General features: G+C 42.8%; 1 protein-coding gene across 2 annotated transcripts in view; it reads left to right on the top strand.

Annotated features, from left to right (window-relative positions):
• Positions 1–21,850, top strand: part of LOC109421733 (inverted formin-2) — a 303,562-nt gene that overhangs the window by 77,957 nt on the left and 203,755 nt on the right. The gene's annotated exons all lie outside the window — the stretch shown is intronic.

Genomic DNA, 21,850 nt, shown 5'->3' with positions numbered 1-21,850 from the left:
CTCGAACCTTAGCTCAGTATTTAAATTAAGTAAATAAGATGAAAAGTTAGAAAACTAGGGACAATCAAACACAAAAATATAAAATAAAAAGCTGAAGCCTTAAAAAATACAATTAATTGCGTAAAACTATCATGCGATAAATTTCTGGATGAACCAACGGAGTAATTCTAAGCTGCAGGCTTAGATCCCAGCAGGAGCTTCTGATGGATAAAAAACAGCATCAGGAAGAATGTATGCAAAAAATCTTGGGGATATAACTGAATGGATTCTTACAAAAATCCCCGTGATAATTCCTGAAGGAATTCCCGGCGGAATTCGTGGAGAAATACCAGCAAAAATTCCTGAAAGAATGCCAGCAGAAAATCATGAAATAATTGCAGCAATAATTTCTGGACGAATCCATCCACGTATTACTGAAGAGTTTCTAATAGGAATTCTGGGAGAAATTCCTAGAATCTATGATGGAATCTCCAAAAAAATATCTGGTGGATAGTTTGGAGAAATCCCTGGAAGAATCCCGGTAGCAGGCATGGTAAAGGCTGGGTATGCTGCGCAATACAGATCCCTTTGTGATCCACTAGCCTCTGCCCAGCAACTCCTACCCCTAACTCCTCATGGTACTGGCCGGAAACTACGAGCAACCTTAAAGAGGATCGGGTAACCAACCCCGGTGGGAACTATGGTCAAAGGCTGACAGGGAAGAGGGGGGGGGGGGTGTTTGCTTCGGCAAACCTGAGCGTCTGCTTTCCAGGAGGACTCACAACAGCGTCTGATCCCCATGTTAGGGGCGGCTGATCTACATCCGAGTGCCAGGGAAGGACTCTAAGCTCAACTGTGCACTATGGTCCTCCGGAAAGCAGAGGGTTTGTGCCAGGCCCTATGAGCCAGCCGTAAAAAACCATTGTAATGGAAAATCAGCATACGAACCGAGACCAACAGCAACGACCCCAGCGAACAAAAAGGACTTGCGAATGGAAACTCGGTACGTGGAACTGCCGATCTCTCAACTTCATTGGGAGCACCCGCATACTTGCCGATCTACCGCGGGTTCGGCATCGTAGCGCTGCAGGAGGTGTGTTGGACAGGATCCATGGTGCGAAGGTTTAGAGGTAATCATACCATCTACCAGAGCTGCGGCAACACACGCGAGCTGGGAACAGCTTTCATAGTGATGGGTGATATGCAGAGGCGCGTGATCGGTTGGTGGCCGATCGACGAAAGAATGTGCAGGTTGAGGATCATGGGCCGATTCTTCAACTTCAGCATAATAAACATGCACAGCCCACACTCCGGAAGTACTGATGATGACAAGGACGCATTTTACGCGCAGCTCGAACGCGAGTACGATCGCTGCCCAAGCCACGACGTCAAGATCATCATAGGAGATTTGAACGCTCAGGTAGGCCAGGAAAAGGAATTCAGACCGACGATTGGTAAGTTCAGCGACCACCAGCAGACGAACGAAAACGGCCTACGACTTATTGATTTCGCCGTCTCCAAAAATATGGTCATACGTAGCACCTTTTCCCAACACAGCCTCCCCTATCGTTACACCTGGAGATCACCACAGCAGACGGAATCTCAAATCGACTGATTGACATTATCGACGTCAGGACCTATCGTGGCACCAACATCGACTCCGACCACTATCTGGTGATGGTATAACTGCGCCCAAAACTTTTCATCATCAACAATGTACGGTACCGATGACCACCACGGTACAACCTAGAGCGACTAAAACAACCGGATGTCGCCTCAGGATACGCGCAGAATCTCGAGGCCGCGTTGCCAGACGAGGGCGAGCTCGATGAGGCCCCTCTAGAGGACTGCTGGAGTACAGTGAAAGCAGCCATCAACGACGCACCCCAGAGCACCATCAGGTACGTGGAACGGAATCGACGGAACGAATGGTTCGACGAAGAGTGCAGAACGGTTTTGGAGAAGAATGCAGCGCGGGTGGTAATGCTGCAGCAAGGGACCCGACAGAACGTGGAGCGTTACAAACAGAAGCGGAAACAGCAGACCCGCTTCTTTCGGGACAAAAAGCGCCAACTGGAAGAAGCGGAGTGTGAAGAAATGGAATTGCTGTGCCGTTCCCAAGAAACACGGAAGTTCTATCAGAAGCTCAACGCATCCCGCAACGGCTTCGTGCCGCGAGCCGAAATATGCAGGGATAAAGACGGAGGCCTCTTGACGGACGGACGTGAGGTGATCGAAAGGTGGAAGCAGCACTGAGGGAAGTTAAGGATGCCATTCACCAGCTCAAAACCAACAAAGCAGCTGGTAAGGATGGTATCGCAGCTGAACTCATCAAGATGGGCCCAGAAAAGTTGGCCACCTGTTTGCATCGGCTGATAGTCAGGATCTGGGAAACCGAACAGCTACCGGAGGAGTGGAAGGAAGGGGTAATCTGCCCCATTCACAAGAAAGGCGACCTTGGAATGTGAGAACTTCAGGACGATCACTATTTTGAATGCTGCCTACAAAGTGCTATCCCAGATCATCTTCCGTCGTCTGTCACCTAAAACGAATGAGTTCAGGTTGGTTTCATCGACGGCCGGTCGACAACAGACGAGATCTTTACCGTACGGCAAATTCTCCAGAAATGCAGTGAGTACCAGGTCCCATCGAATCACCTGTTCATCGACTTCAAAGCGTATCGATCGCGCAGAGCTATGGAGAATCATGGACGAAAACGGCTTTCCTGGGAAGCTGACTAGACTGATTAAAGCAACGATGGACGGTGTGCAAAACTGCGTAAGGGTTTCGGGTGAACTATCCGGTTCATTCGAATCTCGCCGGGGACTGCGACAAGGTGACGGACTCTCATGCCTACTCTTCAACATCGCTCTGGAAGGTGTGATGCGACGGGCCGAGCTCAACAGCCGGGGAACGATTTTCACAAAATCCGGTCAATTTGTGTGCTTTGCGGACGACATGGACATTATCGCTAGAACATTTGGAACGGTGGCAGAGCTGTACACCCGCCTGAAACGCGAAGCAGTAAAGGTCGGACTAGTGGTGAATGCCTCAAAAACAAAGTACATGCTGGTAGGTGGAACCGAACACGACCGGCTCCGTCTGGGTAGTAATGTTACGATAGACGGGGATACTTTCGAGGTGGTGGAGGAATTCGTCTACCTCGGATCCTTACTGACGGCTGACAACAACGTGAGCCGTGAAATTCGGAGGCGCATCATCAGCGGAAGTCGGGCCTACTACGGGCTCCAGAAGAAACTGCGGTCGAAAAAGATTAACCCACGCATCAAATGCACCATGTACAAAACGCTAATAAGACCGGTGATCCTCTACGGGCACGAGACATGGACCATGCTCGAGGAGGACCTACAAGCACTCGAATTTTTCGAGCGACGCGTGCTAAGATCGATCTTCGGCGGTGTGCAGGAGAACGGTGTGTGGCGGAGAAGGATGAACCACGAGCTCGCTGCATTTTACGGTGAACCAGCATCCAGAAGGTGGCCAAAGCCGGAAGGATACGGTGGGCAGGGCATGTTGCAAGAATGCCGGACAACAACCCTGCAAAGCTGGTGCTTGCAACTGATCCGGTTGGCACAAGAATGCGTGGAGCGCAGAGAGCACGATGGGCGGACCAGGTGGAGCGTGACTTGGCGAGCATTGGACGCAACCGATGATGGAGAGCGGCAGCCACAAACCGAGTATTGTGGCGTACTATTGTTGATTGTCTTAATGATGTTGAACAAATAAATGTATATGTATGTAAGGATGGTATCGCAGCTGAACTCATCAAGATGAGCCCAGAAAAGTTGACCACCTGTTTGCACCGGCTGATAGTCAGGATCTGGGAAACCGAACAGCTACTTCAGGAGTGGAAGAAAGGGGTAATCTGCCCCATTCACAAGAAAGGCTCTTCATTTGGAATGTGAGAACTTCAGAGCGATCACTATTTTGAATGCTGCCTAGAAAGTGCTATCCCAGATTATCTTCCGTCGTCTGTCACCCAAAACAAATGAGTTCGTGGGATGTTATCAAGCTGGCTTCATCGACGGCCGGTCGACAACGGACCAGCAGATCTACACCGTACGGCAAATCTTCTCCAGAAATGCCGTGAATACCAGGTCCCAACGCATCACCTGTTCATCGACTTCAAAGCGGAATCAGTATAGTAAGCTTCCCGGAGAAGTTCTCGTCCATGATTTTCCATAGCTATGTGTGGTCGATACTGTCGTACACCGTTTTAAAGTAGATGAGCAGGTGGTGCGATGGGACCTGGTATGCTCGGCATTTTTGGAGGGTTTGCCGCACGGTGAAGATTTGGTCCGTTTTCGGGCGACTTTCGACGAAACTGGCTTGATAACTTGCCACGAACTCATTTACTTTAGGTGAAAGACGACAGATGGTTACTGGTATAGCACATGATAGGCGGCATTCCGGATTGTTATCGCTGGGATGTTCTCACACTACAACTTTATGGATGAGGCAATTGACCCTCACCTTCCACTTCTCCGGTAGGGGAACGTTCAAAAATTACGTCCAACATTTGGGGGAAGGGGGGAGGTTCTAGAAAAGTGTGACAGTACGTGTATTGGGTATAGGAAAATTGCGTGACAGAGGGAGGAGGGGGGGGGGGGTTCGGGAAACCCGATAACGATGGACGTAATATTTGATTCTTCCCTAGCTGTTCGGTCTCTAAGGTCCGGACTATTAGACTAGATTCCTATGCCATTTATGTGATCGCTATAATAATGTTTTCACCTTTCTATAACTTGTTCATAAAAAAGTGAAGTGAACCGCTGTTGTGTCCTGTAATACGCATACAATTTACATTTAGTCCCGCCCCGTAGGGTAGGTTGATCTGAGTTGTATTCTAGTTACTAGCATTCCATAGAATAATAGCCAGAGTTATAATCGTCGCACCTTCCTCAAGTACGCTTAGATAATTTCCTCCCATCGAAGCATGAGAGTGCGCGGGAATTTTCTCAACAGGTCCCTATCTTCATTCCCCGCAGGTGAGGCCTAAACTATTCGTCACTTGCCCAGTCATTGGTCCACTGCGACGCGTTGTCCAATGTCCAATGTCCATACCTCTCCGTCAGTTGTTTCCAGCTCACCTCCAGTGCGGCCGCCCGACTACCCCTTTTGCCGCTGGAATTTGCATAATTTGTGAATAACGAACATGTCGCACTAATCTGGCCCGAACTTGTTAAGTTGTACTTGCGCGCTCTGTTATTTGTTTAGTGGACCGCTAGTCTCCAGTCAGTGCTCACAACAACACCGTGGCGGTGGCGGCGGCGGCGCTGCGGCTCCGAGTGCCAAGGAAAATATTTGGATTGCAATTTTAATTTCTCGGTTCCTCCGTGGGACAAGTTTTGAAAGCCTCGCGCCGGTGTAAGTTATTCATTTCGACGCTGCCAGAGCCAGACGGACAGATAGACGGATCATTCTAGCAGCCTCATTCGCTCGGAGGCACCTACGAGATAGAGAGATAGATATTGCGCCAACTGGTGCTAAACGGATTGCAAATAAATCATTTCAAGTATGTGAGGTATTTGTTCAGTTGCGTGTTATTGCCGCCGGGGGAGACCCACCATGCACCCAACTATTAAAGGGTCGGGTCGACCCGATCGCGGTCGCCGCGTCGAGCTGGACACCTGTAGCTGACAGTGAACCTCGTGAAATGAATGATTTCGTTCTTTCATCAATTATTCCCGTACCTATCGGCTTACACAGCCACTCAACGCGCTGTAACCGCGGCACCAATAGCTTAATCAAGTAATCCACCCGCCACAAGATTGCAACATCATTTGGATATGTTTGGTTTTCGCAAGAACTACTCCCAGCTGCGTTGGACCAGGCCAAACATTGTTGCCCATATCTTGGCACACGATTCTTTGATTGGATAGAGCATTTTGGTCATAATCCGGTTGCGCGTGGTCAGGTGTGAAGGAATGTCATATTGGTATCATTTTTCATAGAGTTCCTCACTCGCCCCAGCCATCACCACCCCTCGCTCTAATCACCCAATTAACGACTTCATTATGGGGTGGTAGCCCCCAACCGACAGAGACATCGTGGACGAAAGATCGCCACCTTACGGCATGTTTTGCATTCCTGCCCTCTCATTCGTATGAAGTAGCCCCTCTGCGACGACCCGGTTAGGTGTCCAATTAGTCTTAAACTCAATCCGACTCACGACTTTTTTTTTTCCTCCCTGTCATTCGTTGGTTTACCCGCGCCGCAGGCCAGGATGGTAGACCAACCGCCGCAGAAAACCGCATCTTACGCATCACTCTCTTGAGTCACCCGAACCCCGAACTCCGTCGTCATTCGAGCCGGAGCCGGGTGTCAGCAAAAGACAGCTTCGCGTCTCCGATCTACACCGGTGCGGGCGGGTAGGACTCTCTGTTGATATTTGAGACCTCCCCGTACAAGGGTGTACAGCTTAAACCGAGACCGGCAAAACGAATCTACCGCAAGACGGAGGTTTTGTAGAGCACCGACCGAACTCGAATGAATGGATGGAATTGGTAAGCATGAAACCCGAGCGTATGAATTGGCGATATGACAGAACGACAGATGTAGCGCGACTTCAGATGTAGTGTTGCGAAGATCTTCATGTCGCGAGGTTTCGTTTCATGATTTTGTGTGTTACCGGGGTTGTGGGTTATAACGATTGCATACTAGCTCGAAATATTGTACTGATTTTGGTGGTTTTGCGTGCACCCGCTAGCAGGGATGCCTGTCAGGTGAAATTTTCTAGTGTCTTCACACTCATCATTGTAACTTTCGCACTAAATTGAAGTTATGCCCTACAATCACGATGATTTCGCAGATGATCGCCGGCTGATTTGATGCTTGTAGTTCTGTGTCGAAAAAAGGTTCGCTGCAGTCATACTACTTATCAAAGTGAATCCAGACCTAACGATACCTTCCTGACTAACAAGCATTCTTTCCTGCAGCCTTTGGTGGAGTCGCAGCGGTTAACGCGGTCCTTCGTAGCAAAAGTTGCTACTAACATTCCTTCCCTCTTCCAACCTGACTGCAAGGACGAGGCCGGCGCCGTTATTGTACCGGTAAACCGTAAACACCTGGGACGATCTTCTTCTGGTAGAAATGCAATATCTTCTTTGTTTTTAAACATTTTACCCTGGAGTCTTTTTTATAGTCAAGGGGAATAGTTAGTTGTGCTAAGAAATAAAAGGTACCTCCCCCCTTTTACTAATAGCCAAAAATACGTGCCTTTTTTGTAAATTTTACATGGTTTTTGCTCAAATTTCATCGTATTGCTAATCATCAATAGTTTTCACAATCCTTGACATGCAATGTATCACTACCCATCATGTTCTGTTGAAGTTTTCATCCCAGAGCTATTCTAAGGCCCCCAAAGTACTCCGAAGTTTGTATCACAAATCCAACATTCTAAACCAAATTTTATACAAGATGAATGATCACAGAACATAGTCTACGGTAAAGCCTCCAAGCGCCCTCAGAAAATTCATGGTACATGGTTTGGGTGATCGAGGTCATCCAAACTACTCTGGAATTCATTTTCTTAAGATCTACTGGATCTACCATAATTTGTGTTAACTCTGTTCAAAAAATGTAGTCACGTTGATGTCCATTAGACCTCGCAATGCTACGAGCAACTTGATATTGTGGTAGTTAGACATTCCGTGAAATACAAATGGCATCCAATACACTTTGAAGTTTGGGTTTCGATATCTACATACAGTATCATACTTTAATTGTAAACAATATTCTTGAGAAGTAGTCTATAATGCTGATGGAGCCTCAGTGCACTGCACAACAATAATGGTTTTAGTACATTCATGAGTTATTCCAAGCTTTCCAAACTATTCTGGAATTAGGACCTTCAAAGTTTACAGTCTCTACTCTTGTTTCTCTTCACTGTATCGGAAAATCCTTCCAGAGATGCTTACAGAGATTCCTCCAGGATTCAACCAAGAATGGATCCAGGCCTTCCTCCTGATATTTATCCAGCGATTTCTCCATGAAATCCTGCAGGTATTCATCCCGGAATTCCGCTAGGAAATCCTGCAGGGATTTCATCAGAAATTCTTCCTAGGATTCCTCCACAAATTCATCCGGGAATTCCTACACGGGTTCCTCCAAGCATTTCTTTGAAGTTTACTCCAGGGATTCCTCCAGGGATTCCTCCAGGAAATCCTCCAAAAACTTCTCTAGTGATTCCCCTAGGAATTCCTCCAGGGATGCCTATAGGGATTCCTCCAGAAACTCCGACACGGATACAACCAGAAATTCCTTGGGGAATTCCATCACAAATTTACTCAAAATTGTTTTCAGGGACTTTTCAAGAAATTCCTCAAGGAATTCCTCCAAGACTGCCACTTGGAATTCTTCATGGAACTCCTTCAGGATTTCCTCAACTACTTTCTCCATAGATTTCTTCATAAATTCTTCCCGTAACAGCTTACAGAAATTCCTGGGGAAATTCCTTGGTAGAGTTCTTGAACGAAGTCTTGGCGGTATTCCAGGGGAGAAAATCTTGGAAAGGAATTCTGGAAGGGATTGTTGGATCAATTCTTGGCGGATGTCTTGAAGGAATTCCTGCAGGAATTCTCGGAAGTTTTCCCGAAGGAATTCTTGGAGAAATTCCTGGGGGATTCCTGCAGGTATTTCTGGAGGAGTTTCGGAAGGATTTCCTGGAAGAATTCCTAAAGATATTTATTGAAAAATCCCTGGTGGTATTCCTGGAGGGATTCTTGGAGGATTTTTTTACAGAAGTATGGGAGAAGGTCTTGGAGAATTTCTTATTAGTGTTCCTGTAGGAATACTTGGAACAAATCTGAAGAAATTCCTGGACGGATTCTTGGAGGAATTCTCAGCAGAAGTCTTGGAGGAATATCTGGAGAAATTCTAGGAAAAAATCTTGGAGGAATTTTTGAGAAAATTTTGGATGAATTCTTGGAGAACTTCCTGGTGGGGTTTAAAAAGACAAAAGAAAGACAATTACACCGTCTTCGACCTTGCGGCCACTACACACTGAACATTACCTAACATTAGACAACGGACAACACATATAACACCCAGTGGCCCAGTGGAGTATTTTCCGTTTGACGAAAAGTTTTCCCCGACTGGAGCGGGAATCGAACCAACACTCCGAGGCTTACGAGAAACCTAAACGACTGACGCCGCTAACCACTCGGCCACGAAGCCCACAGGAGGGATTCTTCCCAGAATTCTTGGAGTAATTACTTGAAAAATTCTTGGAGGAATTCTTGGAAAAAGTCTCGGAGCAGGTCCTGCAGAAACCCCTAAAGGAATTCTTGGAGGAATCGCTAGAGTTGTCTGACGAGTATTTTCTTGAGAAATTTCTGGAGGTTTTCTGAAGAATGTTGGAGGAAATTCTGGAAGATTTTTTAAATAAATTTTCGAAGGAATTTTTTTGAAAAAAAAAAATAGAATCCCTGGACGTTCTTCTGGCAAAATTCCTGAAAGGATTCTTGAAGTAATTCTTGGCAGAAGTCTTAGAGGGAACCTTGACGAAATTCTTGTAAAAAATTTTGTAGGAATTTTTGGAAGAATTCTTGAAGGGATTCTTGGAGGAATTCTAGGCGGATGCCCTGAAGGAATTCCTGGTTGCATTCTTGGAGAAATTACTTGGGAACATCTTGGTGGAATCAATCATTGAAACCAACTTTTCCGCTACTCACCGCATCAAAACGAAAGAGCCACCGTATTTGGGCTGTAACACAGTGACAGCAGTCGAGTTACGCCAAACACACAAGGCTTTGGTTGCGCTATCTGTTCAATTCATAGCAGCTGTTTTATTTATTCTAGTGATGCATTCCTGGATGAATTCTTGCAGAAATTCCTTGAGGAATTTTTGGTGGAATTCCTGAAGATATTGTAAGAGAAATTTCTGGAGGAATTCTTGGAGGACTTCCTGAAGGAATTTCCGGAGTAATTTCTGGGGCAATTTCTGGAGGATTTCATGGAATAATTCCCAAAGGAATTTATAAAGGAATTCCAGGAATTCCCGTAGTAATTCCATAAGGAGTTCCTGAAGTATTTTCGGGAGGAAATTTTGGAGTAAATTCCTTATAAATTTTTGGAGAATTTTCAGGAAATCTCGGATGATTTCTTAGAGTAACACCAGAAGTATTTCAGGGGTTCTTCCAGGAATTCCTCACAGGGATTCCTCCTGAAATTCCTCCGGGGATTCCTTGTGGAACTCCTCCAGGAATTGTCCAAGGGATTCCCCCTCAGGATGCCTACAGAGATCCCTCCAGGATTCAACCAAGAATTCATCCAGGCCATCCTCCTGAAATTTATCCAGGAATTTCTCCATAAATTCCTGCAGGGATTCATCCCGGAATTCCGCTAGGAAATCCTACAGGGATTCCATCAGAAATTCTTCCACAAATTCATCTGGGAGAATTTTCAGGAAATCTCGGATGATTTCTTAGAGTAACACCAGAAGTATTTCTTAACGGTTTCCTGAAGCATACATGGACAAATTTCTGGAGGTATTCTTAAAAAGTCTTTGAAAATTCCTGGGGAAACTCCTGGAAGTATTCTTCGAAGAATTTCTTAACGAAAATTTCTTGACAAATTCCTGGAGAAATTTCTGGACAAATGCCTAAAAGAAATCTCGGAGGAATCCCTGGAGTAAATTTGGGAAGAATTTCTGGAGGATTTCGCTCAGGTTTCTTAAAAAATTTTTCGAGGAATTCTGGAGAACATACTAGAGAGAGGGATTCTTGGAGGCATTCCTTGAGAAATGCTTGGAGAATTTCTTGGCAAAGAGTCTTGGAGGACTTCCTGGAGCAATTCATGGCGGAATTCCTGGAGGAATTCTTGGAGGAATTCCAGGAGGAGTTTGTGGTGGCATTTGTGGAGGATTGACTTGAAAAATATCCGAAAAAATCTCTGAAGAAATTCTCGGAACAATCTCGAGATAAATTCATGGAGTAATTCTTATCTCTGATGTAATTCTTGAAGTATTTTTTTGAGGATTTCCTAAATATTTTTTTAAAGGCATTCCTGGAGGAACTTTTAAAGAATTCTCGAAGGATTTTTTGGAGTAATGCCAGGAATAATTTCTGAGGGATTTTTGAAAAATTTCACGGTGGATCCTGGAGGAATTTTCGGAGGCATTCCTGGAGACATTCTTGGAGGGGATCTTGGAGAAAATTCTTGGCACAAGTCTTAGAGTACCTACAACAGAACCGTGAAAGAATTTTACTGATAGAGTAAAGAGAAAGAAGAGTAGAGCATGCGGACTTGGAACGTCTTAGTTCCAGAACAGTTTGGATGACTTAGATTACCAAGAGAATATAGCAAAGTTGTTATAATTGCAATCGCAGGCTCTTGCTATTATAATTGCGTAAATTATATTCGGCGAACATTAGCTGCAATGAAAATGTGCTAAGATACACTAATACTAATACTTCAAAATACTATGAAGTCTTAAATTTAAGTTTGGATGACCTAGATCACCAAGTGAATGTTGCTAAGTTATCAGTATTGCACTCTGATGCTCCAAGAGTAGCGTAGATGATATTCCGCGAGCATTCGCCACAATAAAAATATCCAAAGATTTTCGATATTGCGACAAATTCATAATCGCCCTATCAGGTCGGCTCCAGAGGCACGTTCTCCTTCTTTTGGAAAATTTGTGCCCTATGCTATAGGATATGAAACTTCTCCCGAGAATAGTTTCTTCTCCGTTTCCACTGGTGTTTGCTCCGTTTGCTCGTTGTCTAGTATCAAGTTGCGTTCAGTCTGTACAGCCACCGGCTGTACACGGTATCCGTGCCTTTTTCTAATAGCAAATGCTGAACGTTTACATCTCCAACTTTTGATAGTTAATGATAGTTTTCGGTAAAAGCTAAAAGCTGGAATTACTTTTTCTACATCATGCGCACCTATATTCAATCATGCTCATGCTCATCCTCATCATTCGCACCTATATTTCACAACAGCAAGGAATCTCTCAAGGGATTTGAGATTATGTCGAGGAAATCCTGAAGTATTACGAAACCAAACAAGAGAGCAATAGTTTTAGTGTGAATTACTTAAACTTACAGTTGTCAGACGCCTAGAACAAACTAAAAAAATGTCGATTTCTCTAATAAAAATCGCAAATCGATTGAAACAGATAGCCTACTATGAAGTGGATATTACTGTAGTACAATGTATCTTTTTCAATCGTGTAGAATATTGATTGATGAGTTGAGAGAATAGCAAACGCCATATGACCTTGAATGTCAGGAAACTCTTTATCTGTCGTCCGTCCCAAACGCCTAGAAAATCCAACAAAAGAGAACATACTTGTGACAAGCGGTAGTAGCAACAAGCAAGCAGCCGATTCCTGCCACAATATAAATGCTCAGCATTTGACATCAGTGATGATCATCAGATAACCCGAACGGGGCGGCAACACCTTGCCTTAGAATAACGCTTATAACAGCAGCCTTCATTATTGCAGTAGGTAATTGATTGGGAAAACAAAACCTATAATAAATCACCGCACCAAAAACAGACTTAGTGCAACCTTATTCGAGCGAATATGTCGTTGTCGCGTTTGCGGCAGCGTCATCCATCGACGAACGCTTCCAAATGGGACAAAACGCCGAACGATAGAAGGGGGGTATGACAGCCCATAATTGCAACTGGAACAAGAACATGACAGAGTAGGATACAAAAAAGAGATACCCATCAGAGTCGATCGCTGCTCGACTTGGACTGTGAGCCCGCGATTGGGTGTTGGGGGTGTCTGGGGTAATGTGTACCTTTTGAGATTCATTAGCCAAAAATAAATTCTACTTGAACATTTTCACATGAAAATACAAAACTCCTGTTACAAACATTTCGCAGTTCTCATCAAACATATACTTTTTCCAGAGACATCTCCCTAGTAACAATCTGATGACCAATTATTCTTGTAGAGGTTTTGAGAACCGTCATAAAACCTTATATCTTTTATTTTGGTTTTATGATGGCTCAAATAACCTCTTCTAGTCTATTTGACTATACAATGTTGCTAGGGTGTGGAGGTGATGAAAATTTCTTGATCTTGAGTAGCGACAGTTGCCGAACTAACTAACATTCCTTCCCTATCCTGATGATCGGAAGGATGTGAAAAGCATCATTATTGATTTATTAACGTAGAGTTCTTGTGCATGTTGAGAATCAACGATGTATATTGCTCCAAGCATCCCTCATGGGGGATCATGGAGACGAACGCTGATGATGACTGGAGAGGAGCGTCAACTCTGCACTCGGCTATTGGTAGCCGCTGCTGCAATCGATCGACAACTGCCGCCACTGCTCGCGTTGTCTCCGCAGGTGGCGCTCGACAAAAAGGGATTGAATTACTGCCCTCTCAATTCAGCGTTTTTATTTATTATTATTATGAACCATTGCTGCCGACGACCATCATCAATGCAATGAAATATGGCCGTTTGTTTGTGTGCGAGTCGTTTATTCATTTTTTTTGCTCCCCGCACGCAGTTATTGGCGGCTGTCATTGTGCCCATTCAAACATTTAGTCAAACATTAATGAAACGATCACGATGCGGTTATTCGCCGTAATGGAAGTGACACGATTTTCCGGGCTTCCTCCCATCATTCGTTATACTCTCGCTGGCGCTTCTCCGTCGCGGAATCGGTTCAGAAAACCATATAGGACTATCTGGCCTTGAACTGTGGGTAGAACATGGACCTTTTTTATTTTATTCATTCTATCGCTAATTATGATAGTTCATTAAGGGTACATGTAGACAAAGTCTTAAATACGCGAGTATTAATCAAGGTCATGCTGAGAGTGATGGGTTCGATGCCTTTCGTAATGGACAGATTTTTGACTTCCTGAACTTGCCTGTCACGATATACAGATGCAAAATCGGTCATTGGCAAAGAATGTGGAAGTGCTTATATACCACAAAGCTGAGAAGCAGGGCTTGTCACAGTTGGGACGGCGTTACGAGAAAACTTAATTTACTTACTCAGGTGAAGATATCGATGTACGGTAAACTTTTATAAACAAAACAAATTTTTACTTTCCAATTACGAAATCCGGTCAATTTGTGTGCTTCACGGGACGTGTACCGTTGTGTAATCTGACAACAAGTAACAGTAAAGCAGCAGTATATAAGTTATATCGTATCGAATCCTGTATTGCGCGCATTTAGCATACCGATTACAAGCTGCTAATTTCCAAGAACCAATCGACAATTATCGGGGTCACTCGATTAAGAGTTAATTTTCTAACAGTACCTAGTTCGTTCTTCAATTCACCACCTCAACTAGAACGCGACCACCAACGAGATAATCGGTTCCTGTCGTTTGATAACCGCCGACCGAAGGCACAGTCCGATATTGTTGTTAACAAGTTTTGCGTAAGTGCTTCGCGTTCACGGTGGATTACAAACTAGATCAATTAGTGTCCGTTTTTATAAAATCACCTCAAGCCCTGTGCGTCGTCGTTCACTTTGATTGAGCTTAATCTTGGCTAAAATAAACAAACTCGTCGTTGCTCACTTGCACAGTAGCTAATAGTAGTCTTGAACGCTTGCAATGTTCAGGAACGCGTTGAATAAACAGCCTGGGGCTATGGCATTTCCGCAAACTCGTGTCAGTCGGAATGATGCCCCTTCTGCAAGTACACCATGTAGTCGCTGTGCATGAGTGCAATCATGATGGAGATCTGTCGTTGGACGCATCTGGGTGCGCTCACACGACAGTTGAACAAATATGTTTCGGCAGTGATTGGGTTTGTTGTTATTTGTTCTGAATGGTGCGCTGAGGTTCGAATATTCAGGTAACTCAGTTGCCTGTCTGTAAAAAAAGCAAAACCCATCCACGTAAAATACGAATTTTACTTGGAAAATTGAAATATGGTCTGGGACCATTTAGGCAGGGGGACTTGCTACTATAACTCAGCCAATTTTGATCTGATTGAATTTATTTTCGGGACACGATTAGATACGTACAGTATCTAGCCAGGTTTCAATTTAAAAAATTCAAGTCAATCGGTTTGAAATTGACTGAGTTACAGCAGCAAGTGCCCAAAAGAGGTCCTCCTGCTCAAATGGTCACATACCCTATCTTGTACCTAATTTGAAATTTTGTAATATGTTTTCAACGATAACTGTTAAAGATATTGATAGTTTAATATATATATTTTTTCAAAATTACATTGCATGTTTGCATTTGGTCTTATCATTTTGTATCATATGTTACACTCGGGCTTGTACATCTGTCCTCAAACTTTAAGTAGCATGTATATTTGTAGTGCTCAAGTCATTTCTGGCAACAATCAAGCTCAAGACAAGAAAACCGTCCCCTAGCACATACATCAAAATGTAGACGGTGTTGTACTTTAGCCCGAATCAGGATGCCTCCTTTAGGTAAAGTGACGACCAGACGTCCCGCGCTTCGCGGGACAGTCCCGCATTTTGACCAAATGTCCCGCGAAATGTCCCGCGTTCGTCTCAAATAGTAAAAATGTCCCGCGTTTGAAAGAAAATCAACAAGTATTCAAAATATTGTAGTAATTTCAAAGCCAAAATAGTCAAACCGATTTTGTACAAAGCACAAATCACATCAAACATATTAACGGAACTTTCAACATCAGAGTTCAAAAACTGAAAGATTTTTGCGAGGAAGTACATGAAGATTCTGGGCTACAGTAAAGTTTGAACTGTTGAAAGCTATTTTTATCATGCCCCAGCATTTTATTTTTATTTTTGAAGAAAAAAAAATCGAATATTTGGTTGATTTTTATGCACAGTCAGGCAGCATCATTTTACAGTTCGGTGGAGAAAATAGAGAGTGACAAGAGTACAATTACAAAAGTAGTAGACGAAACTGTTTCAAGTTCAAACTTCAGGGTAAAAAACTACTTTTATTACTAAGTAAGTACGCACTGCGCACAGTCAGATGAAAAATCTGGAGAAAAATCGTTGCCCGAAGTTAACATCTTTCCAAGCCCAGTATAGTAAACTTTTATCGGAAATTTATCTTGACCGTGTTATTTTTTTTTTCAAATGGGTGAATATCAAAACCTCCATTGACTGGCAGGCGGTTCAAACGAGTACGCTGTTAATCAAATTCATCCAATCAATGTTGACAGAGAAGCATCCGAGCTACTTAAGGAAATAGTACGCACATGACAAAATTGGACAAGCAGAAGCCTAGATTGGTAAACATTTTCAGGCACTTTGAGCGTAATAATAACCTCAAAAAATTGTAGAGTTCACGTCATGCTTGTCAGACAAAAATGCTGTAATAAACGATTTTTGTTTCAGTTGCATGAGCATGAGCATGAGCATAGATGACCGTACAATTCGTAGTTGCTACTCCGTGATTGACCAGAACAATCGACATTGCACAAGGAACCAACAAACGGAGCTTGGGAGTAGCTACCGTTCTCAATGTGCAACTTCGAGAATTCCCGACTTTATTAAGTCAATAACGGCGCCGGCCACGTCCTTACGGTCATCGAGGAAGGGAAGGATTGTTAGTGTGACGTGCGTTGCTACTAGAGACCGAGATCACCTCATCTTCTCCACGACTGTCACGGGAAGGAGTTTTTGTTAGTAGGGAAAAGTTACATGATTTGGGTTCACTTTGGTAAGTGATATGATTCATGCAACCTGTATTAGAAGAAATACCTGTTTCCATTTTGACTACAAATATTACACATGTCGACACCGAGGATGACGAACCATTCAAATTATTTTATAAATGTATAAAGAAAGAAAAAGAATATCTAATATGTAACAAAATGGGGTTTGGGAACTAAAGTCGACACTTGAAGTGACGAACCTGCCAATATTTGTTGGGTGAAATGTAAAAAAAAGAGATTTTTAATTATATTTTGTTTAATTTTATGTAATTTACAAAATTAGTTTATTAATTAATATGGAACGAACTCACCGATAAACGTCTACTCCCGGGTCCAGCGATAATGTGCTTCAACTCAGCGCAGCATTTTGCCATTGACTGGCATCATCACGACGAACAGCACTGGACTGCTCCGGCCTGCAGGGGAACAACGCGCACAGAATTAACCGACGACGACGACGCGGCCGCCGAAGTGAGAAAATAATCGGAATTTTACCACCGGCTGGCATCACCACGACGAACCACACTCCAAAGCGAGCGCTCGAAACTTTGCTGCTGCCGAACTACCGCACACTACTGACTGCTTGGCGTCCCGTCGTCGGTGCCCCACAGAGAAGAAAAAAAAAATCGCAAAAATCTAGCAAAGCGAGCGCGCGAAACTTTGCTGCTGCCGAACTACCGCACACTACTGACTGCTTGGCGTCCCGTCGTCGGTGCCCCACAGAGAAGAAAAAAAAATCGCAAAAATCTAGCAAAGCGAGCGCGCGAAACTTTGCTGTTGCCGAACTACCGCACACTACTGACTCAGTTCCAGTGTAAGTTACAGATTACATATAAAAGGTCCAGCCACAGAGAACAGACACCCAAGCTTGAAAAAATTGACGAGATCAATTATTCCCGGTCAGTTCAGGAACTTTCCGCAATGGAAATTTCCTGGGCATCCTTGGGCATACAGAATCTTCGTGCAGTAACATTGTGTGACAATATACACTTGCTAAATGGTTATTGGTGTAGGAAGCTTTGAGTTAATTACTGTCGAAGTGCTCGTAGAACACTGAAGAGCTGGGAAGCAGGCTTCGTTCCAGTTGGGGCGTTAGGCCAAGAAAAATGCGACTCCTTACGAATCTACTCTCAGGTATCTTCGAACGAAGCCTCTCTACAGTAACTATTGTAGTTTATGAAGTTCACTAGGGCACAAGACACTGGTGATTTTTCTAATAAACATGACATTTTTTTCTTTCTTTTTTTTGTACCTTTTGATTCCGCCCTTTAATGCCTATTCTTAACGCGTATTTTGACTACCACTTGTTATCTTCCTCTCTGAGTTATCCCTAAACGATTTTTGTTTCAGTTGTGTACGAAGTTTGAACCACCTTAATTTTAATTTTGAAAGCAATTGAGAGTTGAAATATTAAAACCACTTTTGACAGCTAGATTTAATTATCAGGTTTTTTTTGAAGACTGTAGAAAAATGTTTATGAGTTTGTCCCACTTCTGCGAAGCTCACAACGCAGAAAGATATGCTGGGTAGAAGAAATGAGTGCTTCGTATTCTACGAACAAAAATAAAATCGCTACGTATTCGTTAACAAAAAAAAGGATCATGATTTCACCTTACTATGCAATATGCATTTTTCCAAATTAATGTCCCGCGTTGGAGTACTGATCATCTGGTCACTTTACTTTAGGATTCCTAGACCAAACTCAAGCTATGTAAGCAATAAACGCTGAGAACAAAAGGCAATCCGCCAGAAGAAATACGATTTCAACATTGACTGATGGACCAAGAACAATAATGAAACCTCTTCATCCTGGGATTGGACTTCGTTATCCATTTTAGATAACAGGGTACAATTTATGTTATGTTTTTTTATGCATTTGTAACGTTCCATTTTATTTTCCCATTTTATTCGTTCCATTTTAAGTTCCCAAACGTAAGACCCGAAGTGAAAAAGAAAAATAGCATTTATAGGGTTCCAACGTTTTTTTGTAACAATGGCGCCCAACGTGGGGCGTTATGCATTTATACGGTTCCAATGTACATTCGTTATATTGGCGCCCAACTAAGAAACCCACGTTTATGTGATCGTTTCATTTGCTTGATATTAGTGTATTGTTTCTTTGTTGATCCATCTGGTTTAGGTTAGATAAACTTAGAGTTGATTAGATATGTGCTTGGTGCTTGGTTGATGGCAGTTCTTTTGCCGTTGTTAAATGGTGTTAGATCATACCCCTTTAACAGGATTTGCTGGCGTTATTAGCTTTGAGTTAGTCTGGTGACATTACTTTTAAGTTAGTCTGGGGGCCATTTTATTCGCGGAATTATCTGGGCACAATTTATGTTATTTATTATGTGTTGGTAGTTCGTGATGTGTTTTGTACATTTATAGGGTTTCCGATGACTTTTTTTTTTGTAACAGAAGTTTACAGAAGATTTGCTGATGCTATACTATTCGTGGAGCTTTTGACTTTATATTTGAAATTTTGATTTCAAAAATCTATGGGGAGCTCTTAAATACTTCCCTTTGAGATTTCTCAGGCAATTTGTTTTATTATCATTAGGAATTCCATCAATATTTTTTTCATGAACTGAAATATTGCCACGAATTCTTCGGGAAACTGATAGAGTAAAAACCATTTTAATAATTCTCCGAAAAATCTCTGCTGATATTCCGCAAATAATTCTTTGGGCTAATCATTCAGAAACTTCAGCAATAGTTTGTCTTGAAATCTCAGCAGTTTTGCTAAATGGCCTTCGTCATGCTATTTTGGCAGACGTTACACAAGTTTTTAACTCAAATCTATGATTATTTGAGGGTTTTGCCAGAATTCAGGAATTCAGTCAGGGCTTTTACACTAAATAGAGCTTCCAACTGCGGTGTATCTAGAAATTCCAGAAAATCTAAAAACTTTCAGAGAAGATCCTGCAAAAGATCTCTTAGGGATTTGTTCTAGAAATATTCACAAAAAGTCTTTCAGGGCCTTCCAGTATTCGCTATTTGATCCAAAATTTCTTCAAAACATCTAGGAGAAGCCTCTAACGTCCAACATAGAGTTCTCGAGCAAGTGTAGAATTCGCGTAAGTTAAAATAAAAACCAAAGAAAAAGTTCTCGAGCGAACTTAATTACAGCCAATCCTTCATTTAAGTGATGAGTCGAGGGTGAAAAAAATTGAATCATTACTTAAATGGAATGGAATCGGTTTATTACTTCTGTAGAATTCCAAGGTATCAGAAACTCTCAGCGGATTTTTAACCCTTATATGGCCGACAGGGTACCCGGGTACCCAGCGCCCATTTAAAAAGCACGGTGTAGAAAAAAGCAAAAAGTTTGTCGGACACATAACGGTTAAAGAAAAAATGTGGCAAAGAGATTTTGAGATGTTTCAGTTGATCTATAGGGTGCCTAGAGCGGGATCATGAGGTTATATAGGTGATCAAGGAGGTTCCACGAGGGTTTCAGGGGTATGTTTGGAGAGTTTGGAGGAAGGGAGTTGAGGTAGGATTTCAGAAAGTAAGGATATTTCAGTGTGTGGGAAAGGCGAAATATGACTATAACCTTATCGCAACAACCCACCACAATTGTACTGTTGGACATTAACAGCTCTGCGTAATATTTTGATCTATTTCGCCGTTGTTTTATGTTATGTATTATGCTTCAAGTATCGAGTCATTGATTTTACTTGTACATGTGTGCTAACCAACTTTTGCTTACATAGTAAAAGAGAGTTACCACAACAAATTGGAGATACAGTTAGGACTTTTTACGCGGTTTTGATTCACGCGTCCGCGTAAATGATAAATCCATACAAAAAAAAATCATCGTCTTATTTTTGCATGATTCGTCGAGAAATGGTGAGACTTTTTGTACGCGGTTTTTTGAATTTTGAACTGGTTTTTTTACGCGGTACGTATCTCCCGCGTAAAAAAACCTGACTGTACTCACCTTTTGTGATCCGTGCCGAACGGGATAAAGGGCTGAAGCGGAAGTGCAAGACAGGTTTTAGGGGAGGCGCAGAAGTAATTTTCAGGCGGTAAGGTGGATTTGGGGAATGGCGTTTTCAGCAGAGTTTCGGAGGAGTTTAAATCTCCTTTAGCATTATAGTAAGTTTTGACTCGAGCTGTTCCCAGCGTGACGTAATAAATGACTTGGAGGGCTTCAGGGTAGTTTAGGGGAGCATAGGGAGGTTTTACTTTGATTTTAAAAAGGTTTCATGGAGTTTTGTTAGAGATTACAGGGTGATTTGATAGGGTTTCGTGAGACCTGTGGGGATTTCAGGGTATTCCAGGGCTTACAAAGAGTTTTCAAAAGGGTTCCTGGACCGTTTCAAAGCGTTACAGCGGACTTCAAGTGGTTGAAGGAAGTTTGAATGGGTTTGAGTGGGTTTCACAGGGATTCCAGATAATTTCGCGGAATTTCAAGAGATTTCAGGGAGTTTCCAGGGGATTTCAGAGTTTCAAGAGGATTTAGGGAGATTTGAAGGGGTTTTAAGGTGTTTTTCATAACTTTATAATAGCCGGTAGGTTGTGGAGGTTATACACAAAATATAACTTGCTGGCCTATGTCACGAGAAAACGTAGCATAGTAACGTACACAAAGCAATTAGAAACACATTATGAACGCTAATCATTGTTCACGGATGTTCCTTGAGAAAGGGACCAAAATTGTGACCATAACGTCGGCTGGAAATGTATGAATCCGTTTTTGAGTTATTTCTCCCAAGACTGAAAGCTGACGGGCTTGGTGGTCTAGTGGCTACCGCTTCTGATTCGTATGCAGATGGTCATGGGTTCAATCCCTGGCCCGTCCTTTTCATCCTACTTTGTATCTTTCTATCCACTTTCTCTCGCTCTCTCTTCTCTACATATACAACTCATGTACACTCCCGTTCAAAAGTTTGGGGTCACCCCCTCAAAAACATGTCATTTTTTTAGGCCCATATCTCCGCCAATTTGCGTCCGATTTCAAAACCCTAGGTTTCATTCAAAAGATAATAAGTCAAAGAAACTTTGAACATGATTTAAAAGAAACTTTTTCAAAAAAATTTGAATGTAAACTTAACCCAAAGTTGCCAAATTTTCTAAAAAATGAATATAAACTTACGGCAGTGTCGCTGGAAGTTGGGTCGACCAAATTTTAAGATGAGAGCGGTAATATGACCCATTTTCTATAAGCTTTCAACTGCTTTTTACAGAACTTAGCTAAAAAATCTAGAAAAAAAGTTATTAAGTAAATTAATCCTTGATGTCATCGAC

This window comes from Aedes albopictus, chromosome 3 (assembly GCF_035046485.1).
Source record: "Aedes albopictus strain Foshan chromosome 3, AalbF5, whole genome shotgun sequence".
NCBI lineage: Eukaryota > Metazoa > Arthropoda > Insecta > Diptera > Culicidae > Aedes > Aedes albopictus.
This window is presented reverse-complemented; position numbering and strand designations above follow the sequence as displayed.